The sequence below is a fragment of the Hordeum vulgare genome, chromosome 2H (genome assembly GCF_904849725.1).
Source record: "Hordeum vulgare subsp. vulgare chromosome 2H, MorexV3_pseudomolecules_assembly, whole genome shotgun sequence".
Taxonomy (NCBI): Eukaryota; Viridiplantae; Streptophyta; class Magnoliopsida; order Poales; family Poaceae; genus Hordeum; species Hordeum vulgare.
The window spans coordinates 576,158,993-576,175,654 of NC_058519.1; the positions used below are offsets into that span (position 1 = coordinate 576,158,993).

At 45.5% G+C, this 16,662-nt stretch overlaps 49 non-coding genes and 3 pseudogenes across 49 annotated transcripts; all 52 read left to right on the forward strand.

Annotated features, from left to right (window-relative positions):
* Positions 1 to 111: 111 nt before the first annotated feature.
* On the forward strand, positions 112 to 230 carry LOC123437051. The gene has a single exon (XR_006628253.1). It is a non-coding gene; the product is annotated as a 5S ribosomal RNA (ribosomal RNA).
* Positions 231 to 424: 194 nt separating this feature from the next.
* On the forward strand, positions 425 to 543 carry LOC123436707. Its single transcript, XR_006627920.1, has one exon. It is a non-coding gene; the product is annotated as a 5S ribosomal RNA (ribosomal RNA).
* Positions 544 to 737: 194 nt separating this feature from the next.
* LOC123435169 lies at positions 738 to 856 on the forward strand. Its single transcript, XR_006626430.1, has one exon. It is a non-coding gene; the product is annotated as a 5S ribosomal RNA (ribosomal RNA).
* Positions 857 to 1,092: 236 nt separating this feature from the next.
* On the forward strand, positions 1,093 to 1,211 carry LOC123437761. The gene has a single exon (XR_006628932.1). It is a non-coding gene; the product is annotated as a 5S ribosomal RNA (ribosomal RNA).
* A 224-nt stretch (positions 1,212 to 1,435) lies between these two features.
* Positions 1,436 to 1,554, forward strand: LOC123437052. The gene has a single exon (XR_006628254.1). It is a non-coding gene; the product is annotated as a 5S ribosomal RNA (ribosomal RNA).
* A 188-nt stretch (positions 1,555 to 1,742) lies between these two features.
* Positions 1,743 to 1,861, forward strand: LOC123438360. Its single transcript, XR_006629507.1, has one exon. It is a non-coding gene; the product is annotated as a 5S ribosomal RNA (ribosomal RNA).
* A 242-nt stretch (positions 1,862 to 2,103) lies between these two features.
* On the forward strand, positions 2,104 to 2,222 carry LOC123437053. Its single transcript, XR_006628255.1, has one exon. It is a non-coding gene; the product is annotated as a 5S ribosomal RNA (ribosomal RNA).
* Positions 2,223 to 2,413: 191 nt separating this feature from the next.
* On the forward strand, positions 2,414 to 2,532 carry LOC123431965. Its single transcript, XR_006623569.1, has one exon. It is a non-coding gene; the product is annotated as a 5S ribosomal RNA (ribosomal RNA).
* A 197-nt stretch (positions 2,533 to 2,729) lies between these two features.
* Positions 2,730 to 2,848, forward strand: LOC123438373. Its single transcript, XR_006629518.1, has one exon. It is a non-coding gene; the product is annotated as a 5S ribosomal RNA (ribosomal RNA).
* A 197-nt stretch (positions 2,849 to 3,045) lies between these two features.
* LOC123435170 lies at positions 3,046 to 3,164 on the forward strand. The gene has a single exon (XR_006626431.1). It is a non-coding gene; the product is annotated as a 5S ribosomal RNA (ribosomal RNA).
* Positions 3,165 to 3,385: 221 nt separating this feature from the next.
* LOC123432304 lies at positions 3,386 to 3,505 on the forward strand. Its single transcript, XR_006623894.1, has one exon. It is a non-coding gene; the product is annotated as a 5S ribosomal RNA (ribosomal RNA).
* Positions 3,506 to 3,702: 197 nt separating this feature from the next.
* Positions 3,703 to 3,821, forward strand: LOC123437123. The gene has a single exon (XR_006628321.1). It is a non-coding gene; the product is annotated as a 5S ribosomal RNA (ribosomal RNA).
* A 182-nt stretch (positions 3,822 to 4,003) lies between these two features.
* LOC123431661 lies at positions 4,004 to 4,122 on the forward strand. The gene has a single exon (XR_006623250.1). It is a non-coding gene; the product is annotated as a 5S ribosomal RNA (ribosomal RNA).
* Positions 4,123 to 4,334: 212 nt separating this feature from the next.
* Positions 4,335 to 4,453, forward strand: LOC123437446. Its single transcript, XR_006628625.1, has one exon. It is a non-coding gene; the product is annotated as a 5S ribosomal RNA (ribosomal RNA).
* Positions 4,454 to 4,647: 194 nt separating this feature from the next.
* Positions 4,648 to 4,766, forward strand: LOC123438386. Its single transcript, XR_006629530.1, has one exon. It is a non-coding gene; the product is annotated as a 5S ribosomal RNA (ribosomal RNA).
* Positions 4,767 to 4,950: 184 nt separating this feature from the next.
* Positions 4,951 to 5,069, forward strand: LOC123438397. The gene has a single exon (XR_006629541.1). It is a non-coding gene; the product is annotated as a 5S ribosomal RNA (ribosomal RNA).
* A 182-nt stretch (positions 5,070 to 5,251) lies between these two features.
* LOC123438409 lies at positions 5,252 to 5,370 on the forward strand. Its single transcript, XR_006629552.1, has one exon. It is a non-coding gene; the product is annotated as a 5S ribosomal RNA (ribosomal RNA).
* A 227-nt stretch (positions 5,371 to 5,597) lies between these two features.
* On the forward strand, positions 5,598 to 5,716 carry LOC123438837. Its single transcript, XR_006629956.1, has one exon. It is a non-coding gene; the product is annotated as a 5S ribosomal RNA (ribosomal RNA).
* Positions 5,717 to 5,934: 218 nt separating this feature from the next.
* LOC123438343 lies at positions 5,935 to 6,053 on the forward strand. The gene has a single exon (XR_006629491.1). It is a non-coding gene; the product is annotated as a 5S ribosomal RNA (ribosomal RNA).
* A 194-nt stretch (positions 6,054 to 6,247) lies between these two features.
* Positions 6,248 to 6,366, forward strand: LOC123432998. Its single transcript, XR_006624560.1, has one exon. It is a non-coding gene; the product is annotated as a 5S ribosomal RNA (ribosomal RNA).
* A 188-nt stretch (positions 6,367 to 6,554) lies between these two features.
* On the forward strand, positions 6,555 to 6,673 carry LOC123437703. Its single transcript, XR_006628878.1, has one exon. It is a non-coding gene; the product is annotated as a 5S ribosomal RNA (ribosomal RNA).
* A 197-nt stretch (positions 6,674 to 6,870) lies between these two features.
* Positions 6,871 to 6,989, forward strand: LOC123435171. The gene has a single exon (XR_006626432.1). It is a non-coding gene; the product is annotated as a 5S ribosomal RNA (ribosomal RNA).
* Positions 6,990 to 7,179: 190 nt separating this feature from the next.
* LOC123437704 lies at positions 7,180 to 7,298 on the forward strand. Its single transcript, XR_006628879.1, has one exon. It is a non-coding gene; the product is annotated as a 5S ribosomal RNA (ribosomal RNA).
* Positions 7,299 to 7,495: 197 nt separating this feature from the next.
* On the forward strand, positions 7,496 to 7,614 carry LOC123435172. The gene has a single exon (XR_006626433.1). It is a non-coding gene; the product is annotated as a 5S ribosomal RNA (ribosomal RNA).
* Positions 7,615 to 7,864: 250 nt separating this feature from the next.
* Positions 7,865 to 7,983, forward strand: LOC123431651. The gene has a single exon (XR_006623240.1). It is a non-coding gene; the product is annotated as a 5S ribosomal RNA (ribosomal RNA).
* Positions 7,984 to 8,183: 200 nt separating this feature from the next.
* On the forward strand, positions 8,184 to 8,302 carry LOC123435190. Its single transcript, XR_006626451.1, has one exon. It is a non-coding gene; the product is annotated as a 5S ribosomal RNA (ribosomal RNA).
* A 181-nt stretch (positions 8,303 to 8,483) lies between these two features.
* On the forward strand, positions 8,484 to 8,602 carry LOC123438420. Its single transcript, XR_006629563.1, has one exon. It is a non-coding gene; the product is annotated as a 5S ribosomal RNA (ribosomal RNA).
* A 194-nt stretch (positions 8,603 to 8,796) lies between these two features.
* LOC123438432 lies at positions 8,797 to 8,915 on the forward strand. The gene has a single exon (XR_006629574.1). It is a non-coding gene; the product is annotated as a 5S ribosomal RNA (ribosomal RNA).
* A 197-nt stretch (positions 8,916 to 9,112) lies between these two features.
* On the forward strand, positions 9,113 to 9,231 carry LOC123438444. Its single transcript, XR_006629585.1, has one exon. It is a non-coding gene; the product is annotated as a 5S ribosomal RNA (ribosomal RNA).
* A 184-nt stretch (positions 9,232 to 9,415) lies between these two features.
* Positions 9,416 to 9,534, forward strand: LOC123436324. Its single transcript, XR_006627553.1, has one exon. It is a non-coding gene; the product is annotated as a 5S ribosomal RNA (ribosomal RNA).
* A 203-nt stretch (positions 9,535 to 9,737) lies between these two features.
* On the forward strand, positions 9,738 to 9,856 carry LOC123438455. Its single transcript, XR_006629596.1, has one exon. It is a non-coding gene; the product is annotated as a 5S ribosomal RNA (ribosomal RNA).
* Positions 9,857 to 10,068: 212 nt separating this feature from the next.
* LOC123438209 lies at positions 10,069 to 10,187 on the forward strand. Its single transcript, XR_006629365.1, has one exon. It is a non-coding gene; the product is annotated as a 5S ribosomal RNA (ribosomal RNA).
* A 203-nt stretch (positions 10,188 to 10,390) lies between these two features.
* LOC123438467 lies at positions 10,391 to 10,509 on the forward strand. The gene has a single exon (XR_006629607.1). It is a non-coding gene; the product is annotated as a 5S ribosomal RNA (ribosomal RNA).
* Positions 10,510 to 10,693: 184 nt separating this feature from the next.
* Positions 10,694 to 10,812, forward strand: LOC123434968. Its single transcript, XR_006626231.1, has one exon. It is a non-coding gene; the product is annotated as a 5S ribosomal RNA (ribosomal RNA).
* Positions 10,813 to 11,006: 194 nt separating this feature from the next.
* On the forward strand, positions 11,007 to 11,125 carry LOC123436510. The gene has a single exon (XR_006627731.1). It is a non-coding gene; the product is annotated as a 5S ribosomal RNA (ribosomal RNA).
* Positions 11,126 to 11,349: 224 nt separating this feature from the next.
* On the forward strand, positions 11,350 to 11,468 carry LOC123432931. The gene has a single exon (XR_006624497.1). It is a non-coding gene; the product is annotated as a 5S ribosomal RNA (ribosomal RNA).
* A 221-nt stretch (positions 11,469 to 11,689) lies between these two features.
* On the forward strand, positions 11,690 to 11,808 carry LOC123436184. The gene has a single exon (XR_006627417.1). It is a non-coding gene; the product is annotated as a 5S ribosomal RNA (ribosomal RNA).
* A 194-nt stretch (positions 11,809 to 12,002) lies between these two features.
* LOC123436512 lies at positions 12,003 to 12,121 on the forward strand. Its single transcript, XR_006627733.1, has one exon. It is a non-coding gene; the product is annotated as a 5S ribosomal RNA (ribosomal RNA).
* Positions 12,122 to 12,348: 227 nt separating this feature from the next.
* LOC123432865 lies at positions 12,349 to 12,467 on the forward strand. Its single transcript, XR_006624434.1, has one exon. It is a non-coding gene; the product is annotated as a 5S ribosomal RNA (ribosomal RNA).
* Positions 12,468 to 12,643: 176 nt separating this feature from the next.
* LOC123438479 lies at positions 12,644 to 12,762 on the forward strand. The gene has a single exon (XR_006629618.1). It is a non-coding gene; the product is annotated as a 5S ribosomal RNA (ribosomal RNA).
* Positions 12,763 to 12,941: 179 nt separating this feature from the next.
* LOC123433485 lies at positions 12,942 to 13,054 on the forward strand (annotated as a pseudogene).
* A 301-nt stretch (positions 13,055 to 13,355) lies between these two features.
* On the forward strand, positions 13,356 to 13,474 carry LOC123436240. Its single transcript, XR_006627473.1, has one exon. It is a non-coding gene; the product is annotated as a 5S ribosomal RNA (ribosomal RNA).
* A 185-nt stretch (positions 13,475 to 13,659) lies between these two features.
* On the forward strand, positions 13,660 to 13,757 carry LOC123433586 (annotated as a pseudogene).
* A 191-nt stretch (positions 13,758 to 13,948) lies between these two features.
* On the forward strand, positions 13,949 to 14,067 carry LOC123438096. The gene has a single exon (XR_006629257.1). It is a non-coding gene; the product is annotated as a 5S ribosomal RNA (ribosomal RNA).
* Positions 14,068 to 14,254: 187 nt separating this feature from the next.
* LOC123438490 lies at positions 14,255 to 14,373 on the forward strand. Its single transcript, XR_006629629.1, has one exon. It is a non-coding gene; the product is annotated as a 5S ribosomal RNA (ribosomal RNA).
* Positions 14,374 to 14,561: 188 nt separating this feature from the next.
* LOC123433544 lies at positions 14,562 to 14,659 on the forward strand (annotated as a pseudogene).
* A 190-nt stretch (positions 14,660 to 14,849) lies between these two features.
* On the forward strand, positions 14,850 to 14,968 carry LOC123438503. Its single transcript, XR_006629641.1, has one exon. It is a non-coding gene; the product is annotated as a 5S ribosomal RNA (ribosomal RNA).
* Positions 14,969 to 15,152: 184 nt separating this feature from the next.
* Positions 15,153 to 15,271, forward strand: LOC123438256. Its single transcript, XR_006629409.1, has one exon. It is a non-coding gene; the product is annotated as a 5S ribosomal RNA (ribosomal RNA).
* Positions 15,272 to 15,501: 230 nt separating this feature from the next.
* Positions 15,502 to 15,620, forward strand: LOC123431860. Its single transcript, XR_006623455.1, has one exon. It is a non-coding gene; the product is annotated as a 5S ribosomal RNA (ribosomal RNA).
* A 224-nt stretch (positions 15,621 to 15,844) lies between these two features.
* LOC123432731 lies at positions 15,845 to 15,963 on the forward strand. Its single transcript, XR_006624300.1, has one exon. It is a non-coding gene; the product is annotated as a 5S ribosomal RNA (ribosomal RNA).
* A 188-nt stretch (positions 15,964 to 16,151) lies between these two features.
* LOC123436998 lies at positions 16,152 to 16,270 on the forward strand. Its single transcript, XR_006628203.1, has one exon. It is a non-coding gene; the product is annotated as a 5S ribosomal RNA (ribosomal RNA).
* A 226-nt stretch (positions 16,271 to 16,496) lies between these two features.
* Positions 16,497 to 16,615, forward strand: LOC123433142. Its single transcript, XR_006624689.1, has one exon. It is a non-coding gene; the product is annotated as a 5S ribosomal RNA (ribosomal RNA).
* The last annotated feature ends 47 nt before the right edge of the window (positions 16,616 to 16,662 follow it).

Below are 16,662 nucleotides of genomic sequence, written 5' to 3' on the forward strand. Positions count from 1 at the left end.
CGCTTGACACCCAACGACTAGTAGTAGTAGTAGTAGTAGTAGTAGTAGTAGTAGTAGTAGTAGTAGTAGTAGTAGGGGCAAGCATAAGGAACAAATAGATAGTTGCATGTCGGATGCGATCATACCAGCACTAAAGCACCGGATCCCATCAGAACTCCGAAGTTAAGCGTGCTTGGGCGAGAGTAGTACTAGGATAGGTGACCTCCTGGGAAGTCCTCGTGTTGCATTCCCCTTTTTAAATATATTTTTGCGCCACGTGACAAGGATGACGCGGGAGCGTGATCTATATGACCTCATTTTCTTATTTTTGACGATTACTGTGTGACTTTTCCCACCGCGCTTGACACCCAACGACTAGTAGTAGTAGCAGTAGTAGTAGTAGTAATAGGGGCAAGCATAAGGAACAAATAGATAGTTGCATGTCGGATGCGATCATACCAGCACTAAAGCACCGGATCCCATCAGAACTTCGAAGTTAAGCGTGCTTGGGCGAGAGTAGTACTAGGATGGGTGACCTCCTGGGAATTCCTCGTGTTGCATTCCCCTTTTTAAATATATTTTTGCGCCACGTGACAAGGATGACGCGGGAGCGTGATCTATATGACCTCATTTTCTTATTTTTGACGATTACTGTGTGACTTTTCCCACCGCGCTTGACACCCAACGACTAGTAGTAGTAGTAGTAGTAGTAGTAGTAGTAGGGGCAAGCATAAGGAACAAATAGATAGTTGCATGTCGGATGCGATCATACCAGCACAAAAGCACCGGATCCCATCAGAACTCCGAAGTTAAGCGTGCTTGGGCGAGAGTAGTACTAGGATGGGTGACCTCCTGGGAAGTCCTCGTGTTGCATTCCCCTTTTTAAATATATTTTGCCGCCACGTGACAAGGATGACGCGGGAGCGTGATCTATATGACCTCATTTTCTTATTTTTGACGATTACTGTGTGACTTTTCCCACCGCGCTTGACACCCAACGACTAGTAGTAGTAGTAGTAGTAGTAGTAGTAGTAGTAGTAGTAGTAGTAGTAGTAGTAGTAGTAGTAGTAGTAGTAGGGGCAAGCATAAGGAACAAATAGATAGTTGCATGTCGGATCCGATCATACCAGCACTAAAGCACCGGATCCCATCAGAACTCCGAAGTTAAGCGTGCTTGGGCGAGAGTAGTACTAGGATGGGTGACCTCCTGGGAAGTCCTCGTGTTGCATTCCCCTTTTTAAATATATTTTTGCGCCACGTGACAAGGATGACGCGGGACCGTGATCTATATGACCTCATTTTCTTATTTTTGACGATTACTGTGTGACTTTTCCCACCGCGCTTGACACCCAACGACTAGTAGTAGTAGTAGTAGTAGTGGTAGTAGTAGTAGTAGTAGTAGTAGTAGTAGTAGTAGTAGGGGCAAGCATAAGGAACAAATAGATAGTTGCATGTCGGATGCGATCATACCAGCACTAAAGCACCGGATCCCATCAGAACTCCGAAGTTAAGCGTGCTTGGGCGAGAGTAGTACTAGGATAGGTGACCTCCTGGGAAGTCCTCGTGTTGCATTCCCCTTTTTAAATATATTTTTGCGCCACGTGACAAGGATGACGCGGGAGCGTGATCTATATGACCTCATTTTCTTATTTTTGACGATTACTGTGTGACTTTTCCCACCGCGCTTGACACCCAACGACTAGTAGTAGTAGTAGTAGTAGTAGTAGGGGCAAGCATAAGGAACAAATAGATAGTTGCATGTCGGATGCGATCATACCAGCACTAAAGCACCGGATCCCATCAGAACTCCGAAGTTAAGCGTGCTTGGGCGAGAGTAGTACTAGGATGGGTGACCTCCTGGGAAGTCCTCGTGTTGCATTCCCCTTTTTAAATATATTTTTGCGCCACGTGACAAGGATGACGCGGGACCGTGATCTATATGACCTCATTTTCTTATTTTTGACGATTACTGTGTGACTTTTCCCACCGCGCTTGACACACAACGACTAGTAGTAGTAGTAGTAGTAGTGGTAGTAGTAGTAGTAGTAGTAGTAGTAGTAGTAGTAGTAGTAGTAGTAGTAGTAGTAGGGGCAAGCATAAGGAACAAATAGATAGTTGCATGTCGGATGCGATCATACCAGCACTAAAGCACCGGATCCCATCAGAACTCCGAAGTTAAGCGTGCTTGGGCGAGAGTAGTACTAGGATAGGTGACCTCCTGGGAAGTCCTCGTGTTGCATTCCCCTTTTTAAATATATTTTTGCGCCACGTGACAAGGATGACGCGGGAGCGTGATCTATATGATCTCATTTTCTTATTTTTGACGATTACTGTGTGACTTTTCCCACCGCGCTTGACACCCAACGACTAGTAGTAGTAGCAGTAGTAGTAGTAGTAGGGGCAAGCATAAGGAACAAATAGATAGTTGCATGTCGGATGCGATCATACCAGCACTAAAGCACCGGATCCCATCAGAACTTCGAAGGTAAGCGTGCTTGGGCGAGAGTAGTACTAGGATGGGTGACCTCCTGGGAATTGCTCGTGTTGCATTCCCCTTTTTAAATATATTTTTGCGCCACGTGACAAGGATGACGCGGGAGCGTGATCTATATGACCTCATTTTCTTATTTTTGACGATTACTGTGTGACTTTTCCCACCGCGCTTGACACCCAACGACTAGTAGTAGTAGTAGTAGTATTAGTAGTAGTAGTAGGGGCAAGCATAAGGAACAAATAGATAGTTGCATGTTGGATGCGATCATACCAGCACTAAAGCACCGGATCCCATCAGAACTCCGAAGTTAAGCGTGCTTGGGCGAGAGTAGTACTAGGATGGGTGACCTCCTGGGAAGTCCTCGTGTTGCATTCCCCTTTTTAAATATATTTTTGCGCCACGTGACAAGGATGACGCGGGAGCGTGATCTATATGACCTCATTTTCTTATTTTTGACGATTACTGTGTGACTTTTCCCACCGCGCTTGACACCCAACGACTAGTAGTAGTAGCAGCAGTAGTAGTAGTAGTAGTAGGGGCAAGCATAAGGAACAAATAGATAGTTGCATGTCGGATGCGATCATACCAGCACAAAAGCACCGGATCCCATCAGAACTCCGAAGTTAAGCGTGCTTGGGCGAGAGTAGTACTAGGATGGGTGACCTCCTGGGAAGTCCTCGTGTTGCATTCCCCTTTTTAAATATATTTTTGCGCCACGTGACAAGGATGACGCGGGAGCGTGATCTATATGACCTCATTTTCTTATTTTTGACGATTACTGTGTGACTTTTCCCACCGCGCTTGACACCCAACGACTAGTAGTAGTAGTAGTAGTAGTAGTAGTAGTAGTAGTAGTAGTAGTAGTAGTAGTAGTAGGGGCAAGCATAAGGAACAAATAGATAGTTGCATGTCGGATGCGATCATACCAGCACTAAAGCACCGGAATCCCATCAAAACTCCGAAGTTAAGCGTGCTTGGGCGAGAGTAGTACTAGGATGGGTGACCTCCTGGGAAGTCCTCGTGTTGCATTCCCCTTTTTAAATATATTTTTGCGCCACGTGACAAGGATGACGCGGGAGCGTGATCTATATGACCTCATTTTCTTATTTTTGACGATTACTGTGTGACTTTTCCTACCGCGCTTGACACCCAACGACTAGTAGTACTAGTACTAGTAGTAGTAGTAGTAGTAGGGGCAAGCATAAGGAACAAATAGATAGTTGCATGTCGGATGCGATCATACCAGCACTAAAGCATCGGATCCCATCAGAACTCCGAAGTTAAGCGTGCTTGGGCGAGAGTAGTACTAGGATGGGTGACCTCTTGGGAAGTCCTCGTGTTGCATTCCCCTTTTTAAATATATTTTTGCGCCACGTGACAAGGATGACGCGGGACCGTGATCTATATGACCCCATTTTCTTATTTTTGACGATTACTGTGTGACTTTTCCCACCGCGCTTGACACCCAACGACTAGTAGTAGTAGTAGTAGTAGGGGCAAGCATAAGGAACAAATAGATAGTTGCATGTCGGATGCGATCATACCAGCACTAAAGCAGCGGATCCCATCAGAACTCCGAAGTTAAGCGTGCTTGGGCAAGAGTAGTACTAGGATGGGTGACCTCCTGGGAAGTCCTCGTGTTGCATTCCCCTTTTTAAATATATTTTTGCGCCACGTGACAAGGATGACGCGGGAACGTGATCTATATGACCTCATTTTCTTATTTTTGACGATTACTGTGTGACTTTTCCCACTGCGCTTGACACCCAAAGACTAGTAGTAGTAGTAGTAGTAGTAGTAGTAGTAGTAGTAGTAGTAGTAGTAGGGGCAAGCATAAGGAACAAATAGATAGTTGCATGTCGGATGTGATCATACCAGCACTAAAGCACCGGATCCCATCAGAACTCCGAAGTTAACCGTGCTTGGGCGAGAGTAGTACTAGGATGGGTGACCTCCTGGGAAGTCCTCGTGTTGCATTCCCCTTTTTAAATATATTTTTGCGCCACGTGACAAGGATGACGCGGGACCGTGATCTATATGACCTCATATTTTTGACGATTACTGTGTGACTTTTCCCACCGCGCTTGACACCCAAAGACTAGTAGTAGTAGTAGTAGTAGTAGTAGTAGTAGTAGTAGGGGCAAGCATAAGGAACAAATAGATAGTTGCATGTCGGATGCGATCATACCAGCACTAAAGCACCGGATCCCATCAGAACTCCGAAGTTAAGCGTGCTTGGGCGAGAGTAGTACTAGGATGGGTGACCTCCTGGGAAGTCCTCGTGTTGCATTCCCCTTTTTAAATATATTTTTGCGCCACGTGACAAGGATGACGCGGGACCGTGATCTATATGACCTCATTTTCTTATTTTTGACGATTACTGTGTGACTTTTCCGACCGCGCTTGACACCCAACGACTAATAGTAGTAGTAGTAGTAGTAGGGCAAGCATAAGGAACAAATAGATAGTTGCATGTCGGATGCGATCATACCAGCACTAAAGCACCGGATCCCATCAGAACTCCGAAGTTAAGCGTGCTTGGGCGAGAGTAGTACTAGGATGGGTGACCTCCTGGGAAGTCCTCGTGTTGCATTCCCCTTTTTAAATATATTTTTGCGCCACGTGACAAGAATGACGCGGGAGCGTGATCTATATGACCTCATTTTCTTATTTTTGACGATTACTGTGTGACTTTTCCCACCGTGCTTGACACCCAACGACTAGTAGTAGTAGTAGTAGTAGGGGCAAGCATAAGGAACAAATAGATAGTTGCATGTCGGATGCGATCATACCAGCACTAAAGCACCGGATCCCATCAGAACTCCGAAGTTAAGCGTGCTTGGGCGAGAGTAGTACTAGGATGGGTGACCTCCTGGGAAGTCCTCGTGTTGCATTCCCCTTTTTAAATATATTTTTGCGCCACGTGACAAGGATGACGCGGGACCGTGATCTATATGACCCCATTTTCTTATTTTTGACGATTACTGTGTGACTTTTCCCACCGCGCTTGACACCCAACGACTAGTAGTAGTAGTAGTAGTAGTAGTAGTAGTAGTAGTAGTAGTAGTAGTAGTAGTAGTAGTAGTAGGGGCATGCATAAGGAACAAATAGATAGTTGCATCTCGGATGCGATCATACCAGCATTAAAGCACCGGATCCCATGAGAACTCCAAAGTTAAGCGTGCTTGGGCGAGAGTAGTACTAGGATGGGTGACCTCCTGGGAAGTCCTCGTGTTGCATTCCCCTTTTTAAATATATTTTTGCGCCACGTGACAAGGATGACGCGGGAGCGTGATCTATATGACCTCATTTTCTTATTTTTGACGATTACTGTGTGACTTTTCCCACCGCGCTTGACACCCAACGACTAGTAGTAGTAGTAGTAGTAGTGGTAGTAGTAGTAGTAGTAGTAGTAGTAGTAGTAGGGGCAAGCATAAGGAACAAATAGATAGTTGCATGTCGAATGCGATCATACCAGCACTAAAGCACCGGATCCCATCAGAACTCCGAAGTTAAGCGTGCTTGGGCGAGAGTAGTACTAGGATAGGTGACCTCCTCGGAAGTCCTCGTGTTGCATTCCCCTTTTTAAATATATTTTTGCGCCACGTGACAAGGATGACGCGGGAGCGTGATCGATATGACCTCATTTTCTTATTTTTGACGATTACTGTGTGACTTTTCCCACCGCGCTTGACACCCAACGACTAGTAGTAGTAGCAGTAGTAGTAGTAGTAGTAGGGGCAAGCATAAGGAACAAATAGATAGTTGCATGTCGGATGCGATCATACCAGCACTAAAGCACCGGATCCCATCAGAACTTCGAAGTTAAGCGTGCTTGTGCGAGAGTAGTACTAGGATGGGTGACCTCCTGGGAAGTCCTCGTGTTTCATTCCCCTTTTTAAATATATTTTTGCGCCACGTGACAAGGATGACGCGGGAGCGTGATCTATATGACCTCATTTTCTTATTTTTGACGATTACTGTGTGACTTTTCCCACCGCGCTTGACACCCAACGACTAGTAGTAGTAGTAGTAGTAGTAGTAGGGGCAAGCATAAGGAACAAATAGATAGTTGCATGTCGGATGCGATCATAGCAGCACTAAAGCACCGGATCCCATCAGAACTCCGAAGTTAAGCGTGCTTGGGCGAGAGTAGTACTAGGATGGGTGACCTCCTGGGAAGTCCTCGTGTTGCATTCCCCTTTTTAAATATATTTTTGCGCCACGTGACAAGGATGACGCGGGAGCGTGATCTATATGACCTCATTTTCTTATTTTTGACGATTACTGTGTGATTTTTCCCACCGCGCTTGACACCCAACGACTAGTAGTAGTAGCAGTAGTAGTAGTAGTAGTAGTAGGGGCAAGCATAAGGAACAAATAGATAGTTGCATGTCGGATGCGATCATACCAGCACAAAAGCACCGGATCCCATCAGAACTCCGAAGTTAAGCGTGCTTGGGCGAGAGTAGTACTAGGATGGGTGACCTCCTGGGAAGTCCTCGTGTTGCATTCCCCTTTTTAAATATATTTTTGCGCCACGTGACAAGGATGACGCGGGAGCGTGATTTATATGACCTCATTTCTTATTTTTGACGATTACTGTGTGACTTTTCCCACCGCGCTTGACACCCAACGACTAGTAGTAGTAGTAGTAGTAGTAGTAGTAGGGGCAAGCATAAGGAACAAATAGATAGTTGCATGTCGGATGCGATCATAGCAGCACTAAAGCACCGGATCCCATCAGAACTCCGAAGTTAAGCGTGCTTGGGCGAGAGTAGTACTAGGATGGGTGACCTCCTGGGAAGTCCTCGTGTTGCATTCCCCTTTTTAAATATATTTTTGCGCCACGTGACAAGGATGACGCGGGAGCGTGATCTATATGACCTCATTTTCTTATTTTTGACGATTACTGTGTGATTTTTCCCACCGCGCTTGACACCCAACGACTAGTAGTAGTAGCAGTAGTAGTAGTAGTAGTAGTAGGGGCAAGCATAAGGAACAAATAGATAGTTGCATGTCGGATGCGATCATACCAGCACAAAAGCACCGGATCCCATCAGAACTCCGAAGTTAAGCGTGCTTGGGCGAGAGTAGTACTAGGATGGGTGACCTCCTGGGAAGTCCTCGTGTTGCATTCCCCTTTTTAAATATATTTTTGTGCCACGTGACAAGGATGACGCGGGACCGTGATCTATATGACCTCATTTCTTATTTTTGACGATTACTGTGTGACTTTTCCCACCGCGCTTGACACCCAACGACTAGTAGTAGTAGTAGTAGTAGTAGTAGTAGTAGTAGTAGTAGTAGTAGTAGTAGTAGTAGTAGTAGTAGTAGTAGTAGTAGTAGTAGTAGGGGCAAGCATAAGGAACAAATAGATAGTTGCATGTCGGATGCGATCATACCAGCACTAAAGCACCGGATCCCATCAAAACTCCGAAGTTAAGCGTGCTTGGGCGAGAGTAGTACTAGGATGGGTGACCTCCTAGGAAGTCCTCGTGTTGCATTCTCCTTTTTAAATATATTTTTGCGCCACGTGACAAGGATGACGCGGGAGCGTGATCTATATGACCTCATTTTCTTATTTTTGACGATTACTGTGTGACTTTTCCTACCGCGCTTGACACCCAACGACTAGTAGTAGTAGTAGTAGTAGTAGTAGTAGTAGTAGTAGGGGCAAGCATAAGGAACAAATAGATAGTTGCATGTCGGATGCGATCATACCAGCACTAAAGCACCGGATCCCATCAGAACTCCGAAGTTAAGTGTGCTTGGGCGAGAGTAGTACTAGGATGGGTGACCTCCTGGGAAGTCCTCGTGTTGCATTCCCCTTTTTAAATATATTTTTGCGCCACGTGACAAGGATGACGCGGGACCGTGATCTATATGACCCCATTTTCTTATTTTTGACGATTACTGTGTGACTTTCCCACCGCGCTTGACACCCAACGACTAGTAGTAGTAGTAGTAGTAGGGGCAAGCATAAGGAACAAATAGATAGTTGCATGTCGGATGCGATCATACCAGCACTAAAGCACCGGATCCCATCAGAACTCCGAAGTTAAGCGTGCTTGGGCGAGAGTAGTACTAGGATGGGTGACCTCCTGGGAAGTCCTCGTGTTGCATTCCCCTTTTTAAATATATTTTTGCGCCACGTGACAAGGATGACGCGGGAACGTGATCTATATGACCTCATTTTCTTATTTTTGACGATTACTGTGTGACTTTTCCCACCGCGCTTGACACCCAAAGACTAGTAGTAGTAGTAGTAGTAGTAGTAGTAGTAGGGGCAAGCATAAGGAACAAATAGATAGTTGCATGTCGGATGCGATCATACCAGCACTAAAGCACCGGATCCCATCAGAACTCCGAAGTTAAGCGTGCTTGGGCGAGAGTAGTACTAGGATGGGTGACCTCCTGGGAAGTCCTCGTGTTGCATTCCCCTTTTTAAATATATTTTTGCGCCACGTGACAAGGATGACGCGGGACCGTGATCTATATGACCTCATATTTTTGACGATTAGTGTGTGACTTTTCCCACCGCGCTTGACACCCAAAGACTAGTAGAAGTAGTAGTAGTAGTAGTAGTAGTAGTAGTAGTAGGGGCAAGCATAAGGAACAAATAGATAGTTGAATGTCGGATGCGATCATACCAGCACTAAAGCACCGGATCCCATCAGAACTCCGAAGTTAAGCGTGCTTGGGCGAGAGTAGTACTAGGATGGGTGACCTCCTGGGAAGTCCTCGTGTTGCATTCCCCTTTTTAAATATATTTTTGCGCCACGTGACAAGGATGACGCGGGACCGTGATCTATATGACCTCATTTTCTTATTTTTGACGATTACTGTGTGACTTTTCCGACCGCGCTTGACACCCAACGACTAATAGTAGTAGTAGTAGTAGTAGGGCAAGCATAAGGAACAAATAGATAGTTGCATGTCGGATGCGATCATACCAGCACTAAAGCACCGGATCCCATCAGAACTCCGAAGTTAAGCGTGCTTGGGTGAGAGTAGTACTAGGATGGGTGACCTCCTGGGAAGTCCTCGTGTTGCATTCCCCTTTTTAAATATATTTTTGCGCCACGTGACAAGGATGACGCGGGAGCGTGATCTATATGACCTCATTTTCTTATTTTTGACGATTACTGTGTGACTTTTCCCACCGCGCTTGACACCCAACGACTAGTAGTAGTAGTAGTAGTAGTAGTATTAGTAGTAGTAGTAGGGGCAAGCATAAGGAACAAATAGATAGTTGCATGTCGGATGCGATCATACCAGCACTAAAGCACCGGATCCCATCAGAACTCCGAAGTTAAGCGTGCTTGGGCGAGAGTAGTACTAGGATGGGTGACCTCCTGGGAAGTCCTCGTGTTGCATTCCCCTTTTTAAATATATTTTTGCGCCACGTGACAAGGATGACGCGGGAACGTGATCTATATGACCTCATTTTCTTATTTTTGACGATTACTGTGTGACTTTTCCCACCGCGCTTGACACCCAAAGACTAGTAGTAGTAGTAGTAGTAGTAGTAGTAGTAGTAGTAGTAGTAGTAGTAGGGGCAAGCATAAGGAACAAATAGATAGTTGCATGTCGGATGCGATCATACCAGCACTAAAGCAGCGGATCCCATCAGAACTCCGAAGTTAAGCGTGCTTGGGCGAGAGTAGTACTAGGATGGGTGACCTCCTGGGAAGTACTCGTGTTGCATTCCCCTTTTTAAATATATTTTTGCGCCACGTGACAAGGATGACGCGGGACCGTGATCTATATGACCTCATATTTTTGACGATTAGTGTGTGACTTTTCCCACCGCGCTTGACACCCAAAGACTAGTAGTAGTAGTAGTAGTAGTAGTAGTAGTAGTAGTAGTAGTAGTAGGGGCAAGCATAAGGAACAAATAGATAGTTGCATGTCGGATGCGATCATACCAGCACTAAAGCACCGGATCCCATCAGAACTCCGAAGTTAAGCGTGCTTGGGCGAGAGTAGTACTAGGATGGGTGACCTCCTGGGAAGTCCTCGTGTTGCATTCCCCTTTTTAAATATATTTTTGCGCCACGTGACAAGGATGACGCGGGACCGTGATCTATATGACCTCATTTTCTTATTTTTGACGATTACTGTGTGACTTTTCCGACCGCGCTTGACACCCAACGACTAATAGTAGTAGTAGTAGTAGTAGGGCAAGCATAAGGAACAAATAGATAGTTGCATGTCGGATGCGATCATACCAGCACTAAAGCACCGGATCCCATCAGAACTCCGAAGTTAAGCGTGCTTGGGCGAGAGTAGTACTAGGATGGGTGACCTCTTGGGAAGTCCTCGTGTTGCATTCCCCTTTTTAAATATATTTTTGCGCCACGTGACAAGGATGACGCGGGAGCGTGATCTATATGACCTCATTTTCTTATTTTTGACGATTACTGTGTGACTTTTCCCACCGCGCTTGACACCCAACGACTAGTAGTAGTAGTAGTAGTAGTAGTAGTAGTAGGGGCAAGCATAAGGAACAAATAGATAGTTGCATGTCGGATGCGATCATACCAGCACTAAAGCACCGGATCCCATCAGAACTTCGAAGTTAAGCGTGCTTGGGCGAGAGTAGTACTAGGATGGGTGACCTCCTGGGAAGTCCTCGTGTTGCATTCCCCTTTTTAAATATATTTTTGCGCCACGTGACAAGGATGACGCGGGACCGTGATCTATATGACCTCATTTTCTTATTTTTGACGATTACTGTGTGACTTTTCCCACCGCGCTTGACACCCAACGACTAGTAGTAGTACTACTAGTAGTAGTAGTAGTAGTAGTAGTAGTAGTAGTAGTAGTAGTAGTAGGGGCATGCATAAGGAACAAATAGATAGTTGCATGTCGGATGCGATCATACCAGCATTAAAGCATCGGATCCCATGAGAACTCCAAAGTTAAGCGTGCTTGGGCGAGAGTAGTACTAGGATGGGTGACCTCCTTGGAAGTCCTCGTGTTGCATTCCCCTTTTTAAATATATTTTTGCGCCACGTGACAAGGATGACGCGGGAGCGTGATCTATATGACCTCATTTTCTTATTTTTGACGATTACTGTGTGACTTTTCCCACCGCGCTTGACACCCAACGACTAGTAGTAGTAGTAGTAGTAGTGGTAGTAGTAGTAGTAGTAGTAGTAGTAGTAGTAGTAGGGGCAAGCATAAGGAACAAATAGATAGTTGCATGTCGAATGCGATCATACCAGCACTAAAGCACCGGATCCCATCAGAACTCCGAAGTTAAGCGTGCTTGGGCGAGAGTAGTACTAGGATAGGTGACCTCCTGGGAAGTCCTCGTGTTGCATTCCCCTTTTTAAATATATTTTTGCGCCACGTGACAAGGATGACGCGGGAGCGTGATCTATATGACCTCATTTTCTTATTTTTGACGATTACTGTGTGACTTTTCCCACCGCGCTTGACACCCAACGACTAGTAGTAGTAGCAGTAGTAGTAGTAGTAGTAGGAGCAAGCATAAGGAACAAATAGATAGTTGCATGTCGGATGCGATCATACCAGCACTAAAGCACCGGATCCCATCAGAACTTCGAAGTTAAGCGTGCTTGGGCGAGAGTAGTACTAGGATGGGTGACCTCCTGGGAAGTCCTCGTGTTGCATTCCCCTTTTTAAATATATTTTTGCGCCACGTGACAAGGATGACGCGGGACCGTGATCTATATGACCTCATTTTCTTATTTTTGACGATTACTGTGTGACTTTTCCCACCGCGCTTGACACCCAACGACTAGTAGTAGTACTACTAGTAGTAGTAGTAGTAGTAGTAGTAGTAGTAGTAGTAGTAGTAGTAGTAGGGGCATGCATAAGGAACAAATAGATAGTTGCATGTCGGATGCGATCATACCAGCATTAAAGCATCGGATCCCATGAGAACTCCAAAGTTAAGCGTGCTTGGGCGAGAGTAGTACTAGGATGGGTGACCTCCTGTGAAGTCCTCGTGTTGCATTCCCCTTTTGAAATATATTTTTGCGCCACGTGACAAGGATGACGCGGGAGCGTGATCTATATGACCTCATTTTCTTATTTTTGACGATTACTGTGTGACTTTTCCCACCGCGCTTGACACCCAACGACTAGTAGTAGTAGTAGGGGCAAGCATAAGGAACAAATAGATAGTTGCATGTCGGATGCGATCATACCAGCACTAAAGCACCGGATCCCATCAGAACTCCGAAGTTAAGCGTGCTTGGGCGAGAGTAGTACTAGGATGGGTGACCTCCTGGGAAGTCCTCGTGTTGCATTCCCCTTTTTAAATATATTTTTGCGCCACGTGACAAGGATGACGCGGGAGCGTTATCTATATGACCTCATTTTCTTATTTTTGACGATTACTGTGTGACTTTTCCCACCGCGCTTGACACCCAACGACTAGTAGTAGTAGTAGTAGGGGCAAGCATAAGGAACAAATAGATAGTTGCATGTCGGATGCGATCATACCAGCACTAAAGCACCGGATCCCATCAGAACTCCGAAGTTAAGCGTGCTTGGGCGAGAGTAGTACTAGGATGGGTGACCTCTATTTTTGCGCCACGTGACAAGGATGACGCGGGAGCGTGATCTATATGACCTCATTTTCTTATTTTTGACGATTACTGTGTGACTTTTCCCACCGCGCTTGACACCCAACGACTAGTAGTAGTAGTAGTAGTAGTAGTAGTAGTAGTAGTAGTAGTAGTAGTAGTAGTAGTTGTAGTAGTAGTAGTAGTAGTAGTAGTAGTAGTAGTAGTAGTTGTAGTAGTAGTAGTAGTAGTAGTAGTAGTAGTAGTAGTAGTAGTTGTTGTTGTAGTAGTAGTAGTAGTATGGGAAAGCATAAGGAACAAATAGATAGTTGCATGTCGGATGCGATCATACCAGCACTAAAGCACCGGATCCCATCAGAACTCCGAAGTTAAGCGTGCTTGGGCGAGAGTAGTACTAGGATGGGTGACCTCCTCGGAAGTCCTCGTGTTGCATTCCGCTTTTTAAATATATTTTTGCGCCACGTGACAAGGATGACGCGGGAGCGTGATCTATATGACCTCATTTTCTTATTTTTGACGATTACTGTGTGACTTTTCCCACCGCGCTTGACACCCAACGACTAGTAGTAGTAGTAGTAGTAGTAGGGGCAAGCATAAGGAACAAATAGATAGTTGCATGTCGGATGCGATCATACCAGCACTAAAGCACCGGATCCCATCAGAACTCCGAAGTTAAGCGTGCTTGGGCAACCTCCTGGGAAGTCCTCGTGTTGCATTCCCCTTTTTAAATATATTTTTGCGCCACGTGACAAGGATGACGCGGGAGCGTGATCTATATGACCTCATTTTCTTATTTTTGACGATTACTGTGTGACTTTTCCCACCGCGCTTGACACCCAACGACTAGTAGTAGTAGTGGTAGTAGTAGTAGTATGGGCAAGCATAAGGAACAAATAGATAGTTGCATGTCGGATGCGATCATACCAGCACTAAAGCACCGGATCCCATAAGAACTCCGAAGTTAAGCGTGCTTGGGCGAAAGTAGTACTAGGATGGGTGACCTCCTGGGAAGTCCTCGTGTTGCATTCCCCTTTTTAAATATATTTTTGCGCCACGTGACAAGGATGACGCGGGAGCGTGATCTATATGACCTCATTTTCTTATTTTTGACGATTACTGTGTGACTTTTCCACCGCGCTTGACACCCAACGACTAGTAGTAGTAGTAGTAGTAGTAGTACGGGAAAGCTTAAGGAACAAATAGATAGTTGCATGTCGGATGCGATCATACCAGCACTAAAGCACCGGATCCCATCAGAACTCCGAAGTTAAGCGTGCTTGGGCGAGAGTAGTACTAGGATGGGTGACCTCCTGGGAAGTCCTCGTGTTGCATTCCCCTTTTTAAATATATTTTTGCGCCACGTGACAAGGATGACGCGGGAGCGTGATCTATATGACCTCATTTTCTTATTTTTGACGATTACTGTGTGACTTTTCCCACCGCGCTTGACACCCAACGACTAGTAGTAGTAGTAGTAGTAGTAGTAGGGGCAAGCATAAGGAACAAATAGATAGTTGCATGTCGGATGCGATCATACCAGCACTAAAGCACCGGATCCCATCAGAACTCCGAAGTTAAGCGTGCTTGGGCGACCTCCTGGGAAGTCCTCGTGTTGCATTCCCTTTTTAAATATATTTTTGCGCCACGTGACAAGGATGACGCGGGAGCGTGATCTATATGACCCCATTTTCTTATTTTTGACGATTACTGTGTGACTTTTGCCACCGCGCTTGACACCCAACGACTAGTAGTAGTAGTAGTAGTAGTAGTAGTAGGGGCAAGCATAAGGAACAAATAGATAGTTGCATGTCGGATGCGATCATACCAGCACTAAAGCACCGGATCCCATCAGAACTCCGAAGTTAAGCGTGCTTGGGCGAGAGTAGTACTAGGATGGGTGACCTCCTGGGAAGTCCTCGTGTTGCATTCCCCTTTTTAAATATATTTTTGCGCCACGTGACAAGGATGACGCGGGACCGTGATCTATATGACCTCATTTTCTTATTTTTGACGATTACTGTGTTTCTTTTCCCACCGCGCTTGACACCCAACGACTAGTAGTAGTAGTAGTAGTAGTAGGGCAAGCATAAGGAACAAATAGATAGTTGCATGTCGGATGCGATCATACCAGCACTAAAGCACAGGATCCCATCAGAACTCCGAAGTTAAGCGTGCTTGGGCGAGAGTAGTACTAGGATGGGTGACCTTTTGGGAAGTCCTCGTGTTGCATTCCCCTTTTTAAATATATTTTTGCGCCACGTGACAAGGATGACGCGGGACCGTGATCTATATGACCTCATTTTCTTATTTTTGACGATTACTGTGTTTCTTTTCCCACCGCGCTTGACACCCAACGACTAGTAGTAGTAGTAGTAGTAGTAGTAGTAGTAGTAGTAGTAGTAGTAGTAGTAGTAGTAGTACTAGTAGGGGCAAGCATAAGGAACAAATAGATAGTTGCATGTCGGATGCGATCATACCAGCACTAAAGCACCGGATCCTATCAGAACTTCGAAGTTAAGCGTGCTTGGGCGAGAGTAGTACTAGGATGGGTGACCTTCTGGGAAGTCCTCGTGTTGCATTCCCCTTTTTAAATATATTTTTGCGCCACGTGACAAGGATGACGCGGGAGCGTGATCTATATGACCTCATTTTCTTATTTTTGACGATTACTGTGTGACTTTTCCCACCGCGCTTGACACCGAACGACTAGTAGTAGTAGTAGTAGTAGTATTAGTAGTAGTAGTAGTAGTAGTAGTAGTAGTAGTAGTAGGGGCAAGCATAAGGAACAAATAGATAGTTGCATGTCGGATGCGATCATACCAACACTAAAGCACCGGATCCCATCAGAACTCCGAAGTTAAGCGTGCTTGGGCGAGAGTAGTACTAGGATGGGTGACCTCCTGTGATGTCCTCGTGTTGCATTCCCCTTTTTAAATATATTTTTGCGCCACGTGACAAGGATGACGCGGGAGCTTGATCTATATGACCTCATTTTCTTATTTTTGACGATTAGTGTGTGACTTTTCCCACCGCGCTTGACACCCAACGACTAGTAGTAGTAGTAGTAGTAGTAGTAGGGGCAAGCATAAGGAACAAATAGATAGTTGCATGTCGGATGCGATCATACCAGCACTAGAGCACCGGATCCCATCAGAACTCCGAAGTTAAGCGTGCTTGGGCGAGAGTAGTACTAGAATGGGTGACCTCCTGGGAAGTCCTCGTGTTGCATTCCCTTTTTAAATATATTTTTGCGCCACGTGACAAGGATGACGCGGGAGCGTGATCTATATGACCACATTTTCTTATTTTTGACGATTACTGTGTGACTTTTCCCACCGCGCTTCACACCGAACGACTAGTAGTAGTAGTAGTAGTAGTAGTAGTAGTAGTAGTAGTAGTAGTAGTAGTAGTAGTAGTAGTAGGGGCAAGCATAAGGAACAAATAGATAGTTGCATGTCGGATGCGATCATACCAACACTAAAGCATCGGATCCCATCAGAACTCCGAAGTTAAGCGTGCTTGGGCGAGAGTAGTACTAGGATGGGTGACCTCCTGTGATGTCCTCGTGTTGCATTCCCCTTTTTAAATATATTTTTGCGCCACGTGACAAGGATGACGCGGGAG